This window comes from Ammospiza caudacuta, chromosome 7 (genome assembly GCF_027887145.1).
Source record: "Ammospiza caudacuta isolate bAmmCau1 chromosome 7, bAmmCau1.pri, whole genome shotgun sequence".
Taxonomy (NCBI): Eukaryota; Metazoa; Chordata; class Aves; order Passeriformes; family Passerellidae; genus Ammospiza; species Ammospiza caudacuta.
Window position 1 is genome coordinate 7,480,011 of NC_080599.1, and position 12,542 is coordinate 7,492,552.

General features: G+C 52.1%; 1 pseudogene; it reads left to right on the plus strand.

Annotated features, from left to right (window-relative positions):
* The window catches only part of LOC131559613 (zinc finger protein 850-like), a 331,042-nt pseudogene extending 321,492 nt beyond the window's left edge, over positions 1-9,550 (plus strand).
* Positions 9,551-12,542: the final 2,992 nt, after the last annotated feature.

Below are 12,542 nucleotides of genomic sequence, written 5' to 3' on the forward strand. Positions count from 1 at the left end.
AAAGTTTTAAAAGACATCATATTACAACCTTTAATTCCACTATTAATCCAAATAAACTAATATACCTTAAACCAATATACCTTCTCGCCATCCTTCCCTAAAACAAACAGGAGGCGAGTTCCGGTCCTGCGTCCTTAGACGTCTTATGGCCAGAGCCTAGGCTTTTTTACCAACCACCAAATCCAAATCCAATTATCACCTTTTTTTTTTTCCAATATAAAGCACCTTCGGGCTTACCTTAATGCAGTTTGTCCGACAGGCGCGGGGGGTCGGGCACGACCGATGACTCCCCGAGAAGTGCTCGGTGCCGGCTTGGAGTGGATCGGGACGCGAACTGCCCCAGCAGCCCTCGGAGTCCTGCCGCGGTCGCCAGAAAACTGTTGCCCGATTGATAAATGACACAAAACTCAGATAAGTTTTGTGGGTGCTTTATTAAGGGCCCGGGGAACTGGGGGACTCACGTCCCAAAGTCCGAGCCCCCAAATTCACGTATGGGTGCTTCCCTCTTATACATGCGATTCACAACAAAGTCTCTAAGAAACAGTCCTCCGTTCCCCTTGCCTGGTCACAGACCCCTTGTGATACATTCCTTGGTTCACAAACAGATCATTAATCCTCTGCTTATCTTATTCTAAGAGGTATGCTGCCTCCAGACAGGTTAGCATTCTTACTTTCTTGCACTAGTTTAATTATTTATTAAATCTCTAAGACTACCTGCTAGGTAACACACAAAACCCAACATACAGTTTCAACGGCTACAAAACTACTTTTTAACAAACCAGTTCACACACAACTCACTATAATTAAATATTTTGCTAAATTTCATTTCTTTTCCAACAATCCTTAGCAGGCAAACATCACCAGCATCCTTTTGCTATGGTCAGTTTTCATGGCAACCATCACCTGGCCCCTGTTGCTATGGTCAGTCCTCGGCAGCTCCATGGAGACCCCATGCCAGGGGTGGTTGCCATGGACACCAGCTCAGGCCTGCAGCCACAGCCCGTTGCCATGGCAACCATTGGCAGCCCCATTCCCAGGCTCACGGGATCCCAGAACCACAGAATTGGCTGAGCTGGGAGGGACCCATCAGGATCCTCCAGTCCAACTGTTGGCCCTGCACAGGACAGCCCAACAATGCCAGCCTGGGCCTGGCAGCGCTGGCCAAACGCTGCTGCAGCTCAGAGAGCCCTGGAGCTGGGACTCTTCCCTGGGGAGCCTGGGCAGGGCCCCAGCAGCCTCTGGGTAAAAACCTTTTCCTGACATCCAACCTGAGCCTGCCCCGACTCAGCTGCAGCCATTGCCTCCACTCCTGTCCCTGGGCACCAGAGGGAAGAGGTGCCCACAGCCCCAGCCAGGGACCTGCTCCCAAGGCTGTTGCCATGGCCACCAGGGCTGGCACCAGCTGGGATGCTCAGCTTCCATCAGCCGCGGTTCAGGAATGGGATTCCCCAATTTCCTGCTCCTGCTAAAACCACGCTGCCCTCACTGCCCTCCCGCCTCCCATGGAAAGCACAAAAGGCAAGGATAAGAACAATTTATTGGGAACAGCAACGAGATAAGGAACAAACAAGAACAGAAACAGTATTTTTAACAGAAGGGATAAATAAAACTCTTGACAGGGTAAACTAAAACAAAACTCACTGGGTCTTCCTGACCACAATTTCACCTGCCTTGATATGACACCCTTCTCCTCAGGGAGAGAGAGAGAGAGAGAGAGACAGTCTCTTTCCTGCCCCTGGCCTTTACCTGAGGTGGGAGTGAATGTAATGAAAGGGCCATGGCCAGACCCTCATGTTCTTCCATCCCACGTAATTTCATTGGTAGGGACAGGAAAAGGTACAGGTGGCTTCCCAGCATGGATCATGGAGAACATGGATCATCAGGGCTCTTCCCAACGTGGATACTCCAACGATTGGAGTTGGGGCAGTGCACAAAATCCTCCTGCACTTGGGGCATTGGAGGCCTTCCCTTAGTGGTACCTCCGTTGGTGACTGGTCAAGTGAGACCTCTGGGTAAAGCTCTTCCCACACTGGGGACACTCATAGGGCCTCTCCCTGGTGTGGATGTGTTGGTGGGTGATGAGTTGGGAGTTTTGCTTGAAGCCCTTCCTGCACTCAGGGCAGTGGAAGGGCCTCTCATCCGTGTGAATCCGCTCATGCTGGAGGAGATTGGAGCTGCTCTGAAACCTCTTCCCACAGGTGGGGCACTTGTAGGGCCTCTCCCCAGTGTGGGTGCACCAGTGCCTGTTGAGGTGGGAGTTGTTCTTGAAGCCCTTCCTACACTCAGGGCAGCAGAAAAGGCCTCTGCTCTGTGTGAATCTGCTGGTGTTGGAGGAGACTGGAGCTGGTCCAAAACCTCTTCTGACACTGGGGACACTCGTAGGGCCTCTCCCCGGTGTGGATGCATTGGTGCCTGATGAGTTCTGACCTGTAGCTGAAGCCCTTCCCACACTCCCCACACTCATAGGGCCATTCCCCGGTGTGGATAATCTGGTGGTGGATCAGGGTGCTGCTCTGCCTGAAGCTCTTCCCACACTCCAAGCACTTGTAGCGCTTCTCCCCATCATTCAGCTGCTCATGGACCACCAGCTCTGAGCTCTGTCTGAAGCTCTGTCAACCTTCCTGGCTCAGGGAGGGTCTTTCATCCTCAGAGCACACTGGGCTGGGTTTGCAGCCCCTCCTCCTGTGGGATCTCTGGGGATTTTCCTCCCCATTGGATTCCTGTGCTCTGGAGTCACTCATAACGGCCTCTTCCTCCAGGTTCTTCCACAGGGAATTTTCCTCCCTGGTCTCCATCCTCATCTTCTTGTCTGAGGGAGAAAGGACAAGGAGAGGATGGGATTTGCCTCCGTGCCAGAGGGAAGGGGAAGGAGATCCCCTCAGTGCATCCCTGGTAGGACGGTGTTGGCAACAGGGTTGTCCGGCAGCCAGGGGCCATGCTGGGCTGGGAGATGGGGCAGGAGAGAGGGGGAAAGGGGCACTGACTTCTTCCTCACCTGCCCGGGTGTCCTGGGGATCCTTCCTGTTCCTCACAGCCTCCTTTTCCATCTGGCAAAGGTTTGGGGATGGGAAATCCTGTTTTGGGAGAATAACAAGGGATGGCCACATTGAGTTTTGTACTGGTTTGAAGGCAAACCTGAGAAAGGGTCTAAGCAGAATCACAATTTAAAAGAAAATGAAGATCAAGGCAACGATATAGAAACACTGCCTTAAACTGACAATGTCAGGATATGTCAAACCTGACACCCTGTCGGTCAGGGTGGTGGCTTCAGTCCTATTAAATTGTGGCTACAGTCCTGTGGGAGAAATGAAAGTGATTCTGTCAGAGCAGTAATCCTGTAGAAGGGTCTGGTCTTCCTCTAGAGGTCCAGTGGTGGTTATGGAGCTCTTGTCCTCTGGGAATCCAGTAGGCAAGCTGCTCCTGGTGTTGCCAGCCTCAGCCTATATCCAGGTAGGAATGCTTGGATCCTCCCCCTGGATGGAGCATCCCACAATGGGATGATGGAATTTTATCAGTCCTGCAGTGACACTCAATGGCCCATTAGCAGAAGATATCTCCCCTGGAGGGCGTTATCAGGGGTGAGTCATGGAAGAGATAAAGAACCCTGCCCCACCTGTTTATAGCAGTTGATGAAGATGGGGATTGAAACATGCATTTGGTTACATCTTGCATGGCAACCTGAAACAGTGGGGTAATCCCTGCTCAGGGGCTGAACACCACCCCCCTTACCCAAACTGGCTCAGGTGTAAAACCCCCACCCTGGGAAGGCCACACACACACAGGGGACGACGTCACACTTGCCCTGCTCCAGGGGAGGTCTCTGTCCCTGTCACTCCCTTGACATGCCCCGCTTTCCTCTTTCTTTTAACTCTCTCTACCTCACGTTTACTGTTCAATAAAATCCACCTTGGATATGGTCTCATTCGCACCTTAATTGGGGCAGAGGCATCTCTCTAGTAATTTTCTTAACCAGATTGAGACATTCTTTTGGCGCAGTGAGTTCAGGGCACTGTTATCTGACCCCAAGTGCCTTTGACAACAGCATGGTTCCCTCCTCTGAGGAGGTTGTGATTCTCTCTGGAAGAACTCTTGGAACTTGGACGCAACTTCTTCTGAGTCACTTATTGAAGAACTGATGAGGAAAACGGCTGTTGTGGGTCTGGATTGTAAAGAAAATATTTTGTTGTCCTTCCTTGAAAAGTTTGTTAAAATCACTGGAGGAGAGGGAGCAAATGATACCAGCGAGATTGAAAAGGTTCGTTCACTCCAAAATGAAAAACACAAGGCTGCTGAAAGTCCCAGAAGAAGCCCAGCTCAAGTAACTAAATTCCCAAATAACTCCAGCCAGGGGTCTCCAGTAGGATGTTTTGGAGAGTGTTCGGAGCCGGCAGATCCCGGACTTGAGCCTCAGATATTTCCGGGCTCCCTGAGAGGAGCTTTTTCAGGGGGAGAGGAGCCGCGATTGCCCCTCGGGAGGTTCCCGGGGGGTCCACGTGGGGACAGCCCAGTACCGACGGGGCAGGACATTGGTTTTGGGGATCCCTGTGAGAGCCGGGGCTGTGGAACAGGGGACCCCCGGGATGGGGAGAGTGGAAGGGGCGATACCGGAGCTGGGGGACCCCCGGCAGCCTGGAGATGAGGCGGGGACGGGACCCTCTGACCCTGAGGGGTGACTTCATGATGCTCGTACCCCCAATGGTCCGTTTAGCCCAGAAATGAGTTCTGCACCTTTAGGTCTGGTTCTGAGAGCGAGGAGGAGGAGGAAGAAGCTGCAGTTTGTTTTCAGAAACTGCACTCGCTTCTCCACATTCCGGCTTCTGGATGGACAGACAGCAGGACAGAGCTCTCCTTTGCTTTTAATCAGTTTTTAGGTCTCTGAGGCAGAGAAGTTCCCTGGACTTTGATTTTTCTTTTTCTTTGGAGCTGTTTAAACCTTCTCTGGACTGAACAACCAGAATACCACCAGCAGCTCTTGCCTCAGGCCCATCGGGATAAGCCTGGGCCTAGGCATTTCCAGAGCTGGTCAGACTGATAAGAGACTGATAATAAACTGATAAGAGACTGATAAGGCACTGATAAGATGCTGAGTGCAGGGAGCTACAACCCAAGGAGGGACTTTCGGAGTTTGTTATCTATTTTGGAGGAGCAGGAAGTTTTATTGCCTAATATTGTTCAATTTTTGTGCTGGTGAATGCTTTGCCTGTAAAAAAGAGTTTTTTTAGACTTTTCTCCCCAGAAATATTTTCCTGGATTGGCTGAGGGTGGAGCTGCTAAATTGGCATTCTAGAGGAAACTCCTTTTGGAGGGTTCCAACCAAATTTGCCCTAAACCAGGACAGGGTGGTAGAAAGAAGAGGGAACCCCAAGTGGCTGGATTGAGGGGAGGCTGGAGAGGGGGACCTTGGGACCCCAGGACCTCCCAGAATCCATAAGCAGGACCCTGGAGAGGAGGGATCCCCAGGGCTGATGGAATCCCCACCAGCCCGGAGATGGGGGACCAACCATAACCCAAGAGGGATGAGACTGGAAATGGGAAACTCCTGGTGGCTTTTTTTTGATTCACTCTTGATTTTTGGACATCAGGTGACTTCTAGAAATGGATGTGGATGGGAGGAATCCCCAACGCAAGGTATTCACACCTTGTTTTTCCCCAAACCAGGATTTTCCCCAAACCTTCCCACCGTGACATCCCCTGTGTCCCGCTCTGGGTGAGCTCAATCCCAAACCTGACCCCAGTCCTGGTCCCAGTCTCACTCCATGTTTAGACACACTCACAGTTCTGTATTATTCTCATCCCAGTCCCAAACTCATCTATCCCAACCCCAGCCCGAAAGTTAATCCCACGTCTACCCTTAACCCCAATCCCAGCCCTAATCCAATCTCAGCCCCAACTCCAACCCAGCCCCAATTCCAGCCCCTTCCTAAATCCTCAGCCCCAAACCGAATCCCAGGTTCAGCCCTTCTGGGGGTTTGGGGGTGTCTCTGTCCCTCTGACCCCGATGATGTTTGGGTGGGGTCACAGCAGGGCTGAGAGGGACAGAGAGCCCCCCTGGCCTCCTCAGGGGTGAGAAGGTCGGAGAGACCCCCCAGCCCCGAGCACCCTCAGCGGTGAGAGGGACACAGAGCCCCTGGTCCCCAGCCCTGCACAGGCATTCCCTGAGGCCAGAGGGATGGAGACCCCCTGAGTATCCCCCAGGGCGAGGGGACAGAGACCCCCGAGCATCCCCTGGGCTGAGAGGGACAGAGACTGCCCTGAGAACCCCCTGGCAGAGGGGTGAGAGGGAGGGAGACCCCCCAGGCATTCCCTGGATGAAAATGATGGAGACCCCCTGGGGAATGGCCTGAGGTGACAGGGACAGGGACACTCCTGGGGGAATGGTCTGGGGTGACAGGGACAGGGACAAGCCCCCCAGACCCCTGCCAAGCATCCCCCAGGACGAGAGGCACAGAGACCCCTCGAGCATCTCCTGGGCACTGGACAAAATAATTTGGCAGAAATCAAACTTGACTCTGCATAAATCACTTTGATGAATATTTGATTTTCCCACAAGTCAGATGTGATGAAAATGCAAACAAATCCCAAACATTAATAAACTGACAGTACAAGCAATTTTGTGACAATTCCAAGTTCCACTGGTTCCTGCACAGCTCCAGCTCAGCTGCTAGCACATTCTGATAAAAGTGTAAATCCAACCCAATACAGATATCATTAAAAGGAAAGTAAACTCTTTGTAGCTGTCACAAAGGCGACAAGGATGAAGAGAAAAATGATTCTCACATTTCGCAAAGCACTCAAGCCTGGGAATTCAGGAGTTATTTGGGAATTTAGCTACTTGAGCTGAGCTTCTTGTAGGACTTTTAGCAGGCTTATGTTCCTCACCATGGGGTGAATGAACCTTGTCAGTCTCGCTGGTATCATTTGCTCCCTTTCCTCCTGTGATTTTAAAAAACATTTCAAGGAAGGATGTCGCAGACATTTTTTCATAAAATCCTCTCTTTTAGGATTTGTCCTTTCTGGGAAGCTGAGGCCCCAGAAGAAAAATGCAAACAATAATTATCTGCTGATGTGGAATGTAACAGGAGCATCTGTGATTGGTCTTCTGTGAGTGTTTGGATTTGCTGACCACTCACGGGAGAGTTGGTCCATGCTTTCTGCTGGACACAGAACTTTGTTATTCATTCTTTTCTTTCTATTCTTAGCTTACCAAGCCTCTGTGACTTTTCTCTTTATTCCTTTTAGTATGGTTATAATGTATTATATATCATATATCAATAAATCCAGCCTTCTGATCATGAACCAAGATTCTCGTCCACGTCTCTCACCCTGAAGACCTTCATCAGGTCACTGTAACAGAAGGACAACAAAATATTTTCTTAACACTCCAGGCCCACAAAGGCGATTTACCTCATCAGTTCTCCCATAAGTCACTCAGAGGAAGCTGCAGCCCAGTTTCAAAGAGTTCCTCCAGAGAGAACCACAACCTCCTCAGAGGAGGGAACCATGCTGTTGTCAAAGGCACTTGGGGTCAGAGAACAGTGCCTAAACTCACTGTGCCAAAATAATTTCACTGTCTGGTGAGTCTGGTTAAGAAAAGTGTTAGATTCCTCTGCCCCAATTAAGGTGATAATGAGACCAAAACCAAAATGAATTTTATTGAACAGTAAATGGGATAGAAAAAGGGGGACAGGAAGGGAATGACAGGAAAAAGAGCCCTCCCCTGGGGCAGGTTAAGTGTGACATTGTCTCGTGTGTGTGGCCTGCCCAGGGTGGGGGTTTTACACCTGAGCCAATTTGGGTAAGGGGGGTGGTGTTCAGCCCCTGAGCAGGGATTACCCCACTGTTTCAGGGTGCAATGCAAGATGTAACCAAATGCATGTTTTCAATCCCCATCTTCATCAACTGCTATAAACAGGTGGGGCAGGGTTCTTTATCTCTTCCATGACTCACCCCTGATAACACCCTCCAGGGGAGATATCTTCTGCTAATGGGCCATTGAGTGTCACTGCAGGACTGATAAAATTCCATCCTCCCATTGTGGGATGCTCCGCCCAGGGGGAGGATCCAAGCATTCCTACCTGGATATAGGCTGAGGCTGGCAACACCAGGAGCAGCTTGCCTACTTGATTGCCAGAGGACAAGAGCTCCATAACCACCACTGGACCTCTAGAGGAAGACCAGACCCTTCTACAGGATCACTGCTTCGACAGAATCACCTTTGACTCTCCAACAGGACTGCAGCCACCATTTAATGGGACTGCTGCCACCACCCTGGAAAACAGGGTGTCAGGTTATATCCTGACTCTGTCAGTTTAAGGCAGTTTTTCTGTATCATTGCCTTGATCTTAGTTTTCTTTTAAATTGTAATTCTGGTTAAGACCCTCCCCAGTTTTGCCTTCAAACCAGTACAAAAGACAATGTGCGCACCCTTTGTTTTCTTCCCAAACCAGGATTTCCCATTCCCAAATCTTGATTGGATGGAGAAGGAGGCTGTGAGAAAGAGGAAGGAGCCCCGGGACACCCAGATAGGTGAGGAGGAAGTCAGCTCCTATTTCCCCCTCCCTCCTGCTCCATCTCCCAGCCCAGCAGAGGCCCCGGCTGCAGGACAACTCTGCTGCCAGCCCTGTCCTGCCAGGGATGTACTAGATGGATCTCCTTCCCCTTCCCTCTGGCATGGTGGCAAATCCCATCCTGTCCTTGTCCTTCCTTCCCCAGGGAAGGAACTGAGGATGGAGACCAGGGAGGAAAAATCTGCATGGCAGAACCTCATGAAAGAGGCTGTTTTGAGTGATTCTAGCGCACAGGAATCAAACAGGGAAGAAAAACCTCAGGAATCCCCCATGAGGAGGGGCTCCAAACCCAGCCCAGGGTGCTCTGAAGAAGAAAGAGCCACCCTGAGCCCGGAAAGTGGGAAGACCTTCAGCCAGAATTCAGAGCTGGTGGTCCATAAGAAGCTTCATGATGGGGAGAAGCCCACAAGTGCTTGCAGTGTGGGAAGAACTTTAGGTGGAGCTCCCAGCTGATCAGCCACCAGATGATCCACACTGGGGAATGGCCCTACGAGTGTGGGGAGTGTGGGAAGGGCTTCAGCTACAGATCCAACCTTGTGACCCACCAACGTTTCCACACTGGGGAGAGGCCCTACGAGTGTCCCCAGTGTCAGAAGAGGTTTTGGACCAGCTCCAGTCTCCTCCAGCACCAGCGGATTCACACCGAGGAGAGGCCCTTCCTCAGCCCTGAGTGTGGGAAGGGCTTCAAGCAAAACTCCAACCTCATCAAGCACCGGTGCATCCACACTGGGGAGAGGCCCTACCAGTGCCCCACATGTGGGAAGAGGTTTCAGACAAGCTCCCATCTCCTCCTGCATGAGCAGATTCACACAGATGAGAGGCCCTTCCACTGCCCCGACTGTGGGAAGGGCTTCAAGCACAACTCCACCCTCATCACCCACCAATGCATCCACACAGGGGACAGGCCCTGCGAGTGTCCCCAGTGTGGGAAGAGCTTCACCAGTAGCTCTCACTTGACCAGACACCAACGGAGCCACCAGTAAGGGAAGCCCTGCAAATGCCAAAAATGCAGGAACAGCTTCATGCACCACTCCAGCTTCATCCCCCATTAGAGGGCCCACTTTGGGAAGAACCCTGGTGATCCAGTTTCCCTGTGGTCTATGCTGGAAAGACACCTGTCCCTTTTGCTGCCCTTGCCAAAGACATGATGTGGGATGGAAGAACATGAGGGTCTGGCCATGGCCGTGTCATTACATTCACTCGCACCTCAGAACATTGCCAGGGGCAGGAAAGGGACTCTCTCTCTCTCCCTGAGGAGAAGGGTGTCCTTTCCAGACAGGGGAAATTGTGGCCAGGAAGAGCCTGTTGTTGATGTATTAGTTTTCCCAGTAAACTGTTTCATTTATCCCCTCAGTTATCAATATTGTTTCAGTTTTGTTTGTCCCTTATCTTGTTCCTGTTCCTAATAAATTGTTCTTATCCCAGACTGGACCTTTGCCTTTGTGCTTTCCATGGGAGGCGGGAGGGCAGCGAGGGCAGCGTGGTTTTAGCAGGAGCAGGAAATTGGGGAATCCCATTCCTGAACCCCAGCCCCTGGAAACCGAGTATCCCAGCTGGTCCCAGCCCTGGTGGTGATGGCAACAGCCTTGGGAGTGGGTCCCTGGCTAGGGCTGTGGGAACCTCTTCCCTCTGGTGCCCAGGGACAGGAGTGGAGGGAACAGCTGCAGCTGAGTCGGTACAGGCTCAGGTTGGATGTCAGGAAAAGGATTTTGCCCAGAGGCTGCTGGGGCCCTGCCCAGGCTCCCCAGGGAAGGGTCCCAGCTCCAGGGCTCTCTGAGCTCCAGCAGCATTTGGACAGCACTGCCAGGCCCAGGCTGGCATTGTTGGGGTGTCCTGTGCAGGGCCAGCAGTTGGACTGGAGGATCCTGATGGGTCCCTCCCAGCTCAGCCAATTCTGTGGTTCTGGGATCCCATGAGCCTGGGGATGGGGCTGCCAATGGTTGCCATGGCAATGGGCTCTGGCTGCAGGCCTGAGCTGGTGTCCATGGCAACCACCCCGGCATGGAGTCTCTATGGAGCTGCCAAGGGAATGACCATAGCAACAGGGGGCTGCTGATGGTTGCCATGGAAACTGACCATAGCAACAGGGGGCTGGTGATGGTTGCCTGCTAAGGATCAGATTTGTCACAGGCTCTCAGAGGGGTTCCATGGGGACTTTCCAAGAGTCTCCAGGCTGTTCCAGAGCTGGAATGTCACAGGCACAGACAGGGGCTCCATGGAGACCTTCCAGGGCTTTCTGGGGATGGTGAAGAGCCCTGTGGTCAGAGGCAGTCTCAGCCATTCCATGGTGACATCCCAGGAGACCTTGGGCTGCAAAGGCACCGGTCTGTCACAGGCACTCACGGGGGCTCCACGGTGACATCCCAGGAGTCCCCAGGCTGCCAAAGACCCAAGATGTCCCAGACACTCACAGGGTTCCTCTCATGGGCAGATATATTTATATAAATATGTATTCTCTATTATGGTAATGATTAGACAAAACTGCCTCAATCAGAAATATTTGTGCCAGGATGTAAGAGACATAAAATATATTATACAGAGAACTAGGAAATTATTTCAAAGCAACTGTTTTAAGCAAAACCTGTAATTAAGCAGAGATTGATGTCACTCCCCCAGACCAATGACCATGGGCAATTCCCTTTGGCTCAGCCTGGAGCAGTGACCTTGAGGGTTTCCAAACTGCTGGGAGGACTCCCCACACCCCTCAAGAAGGGAAATGTCAGGAGATGCTGCCATTAAAATTTGGGACAGGGCTTTTCTCGTCTGAGGTGCTGCCCTGTCAGTCAGATGTGCCCCGGCTGGGCCTGCTCAACAGCTCTGCAGAAGCTCTCAGTGGTTTCACTTGGTTGCCCCTTTCTCTGGGGATTTTTCCAGCTCTGCCACAGCTTCAGCTCCCTCTGAGGATGTTGAACTTTGGGATGGAGGAGTCAGGCTGGTTTCAGCATTATTCACCCCCAAAGAAGTGTGACTCCCCTCCTTCATTTCCCACTGGGGACTTTGCAAACAGGGCCTTGCCGGAATTGTTGGAGCCCATTGCAGGCAGAGCCTCCTGCTGCAGCAGGAACTGCCTTTCCTGTGCCATCAGCAGGGCAGGGCCCGCTGCAGGAAAAGCCCCAGGCCAGCCCCAGCACAGGGAAGGGCTCGGGCACAAGGGCAGAGTGCCGTGCTGGGAGCTGTGCCAGGGAGAGCCTGAGGCACCAAAGGCACCTTGGCAGCAGCAGCTGCTAGCTGGCCATGGCCAGAAGCCTCCCTTGGCAGCCTGGCCTGGTGGGAACCACTGCAGAGCTGCTGCCTCAGGGCTCATTCCTGGCTGGGCTCTGAAAAGCCACTTCTGCCCCAGGAGCCTGACTGGGAAGCCACTGGCCCCAGCACCTTGGGGACAAGATATTAATGACAAAACTCTTCATGGCAGCAGAGCCAAGGCAGGGGCAGAGGAAAGGGCAGAGCCAGGCCCAGGGCACAGGGCTGCCATGGTGATGGCTGTGAGGTCACTGCCCCTGCAGCAGCCTGGCTGCCCTCAGCAGACATTCTGGCCAGAAGCCTTGTGAGGGCACCCAGCACATCAGAGAACCCACAATGCAGGAATTCTGTCACTGGGGATGAGAGGGTTTCAATGGGCAAGGCTACACAAATCTCCTGCTCTTGGACAATTCCAGGGATGGGGAATCCACTTCTCTGGAAAAACAGCTGCAGTTTCCTGCCACTTTATTAATTGTAAAATGTTTCCTCCTTCTAACAAATGTTAATTTGTCACCATTCAGTTTAAAGATACTGACCCGTTTTCTGTCACTGTAGGATTTAGGAGAAAATAACTTCGAATGCTATTTTTCCCTTTTCACAGACCTTGGAGAGGACTCAAAAATCTCCCAGAATGGGGTTTGGAGGCCTCATCACAAAACCAGCAGGGAGAGTCTGCGGCCTCTGTGGTCAGTGGTGTAGAGACTGAGGACTGAAAGGGAATAGCCTGGGAGGGAT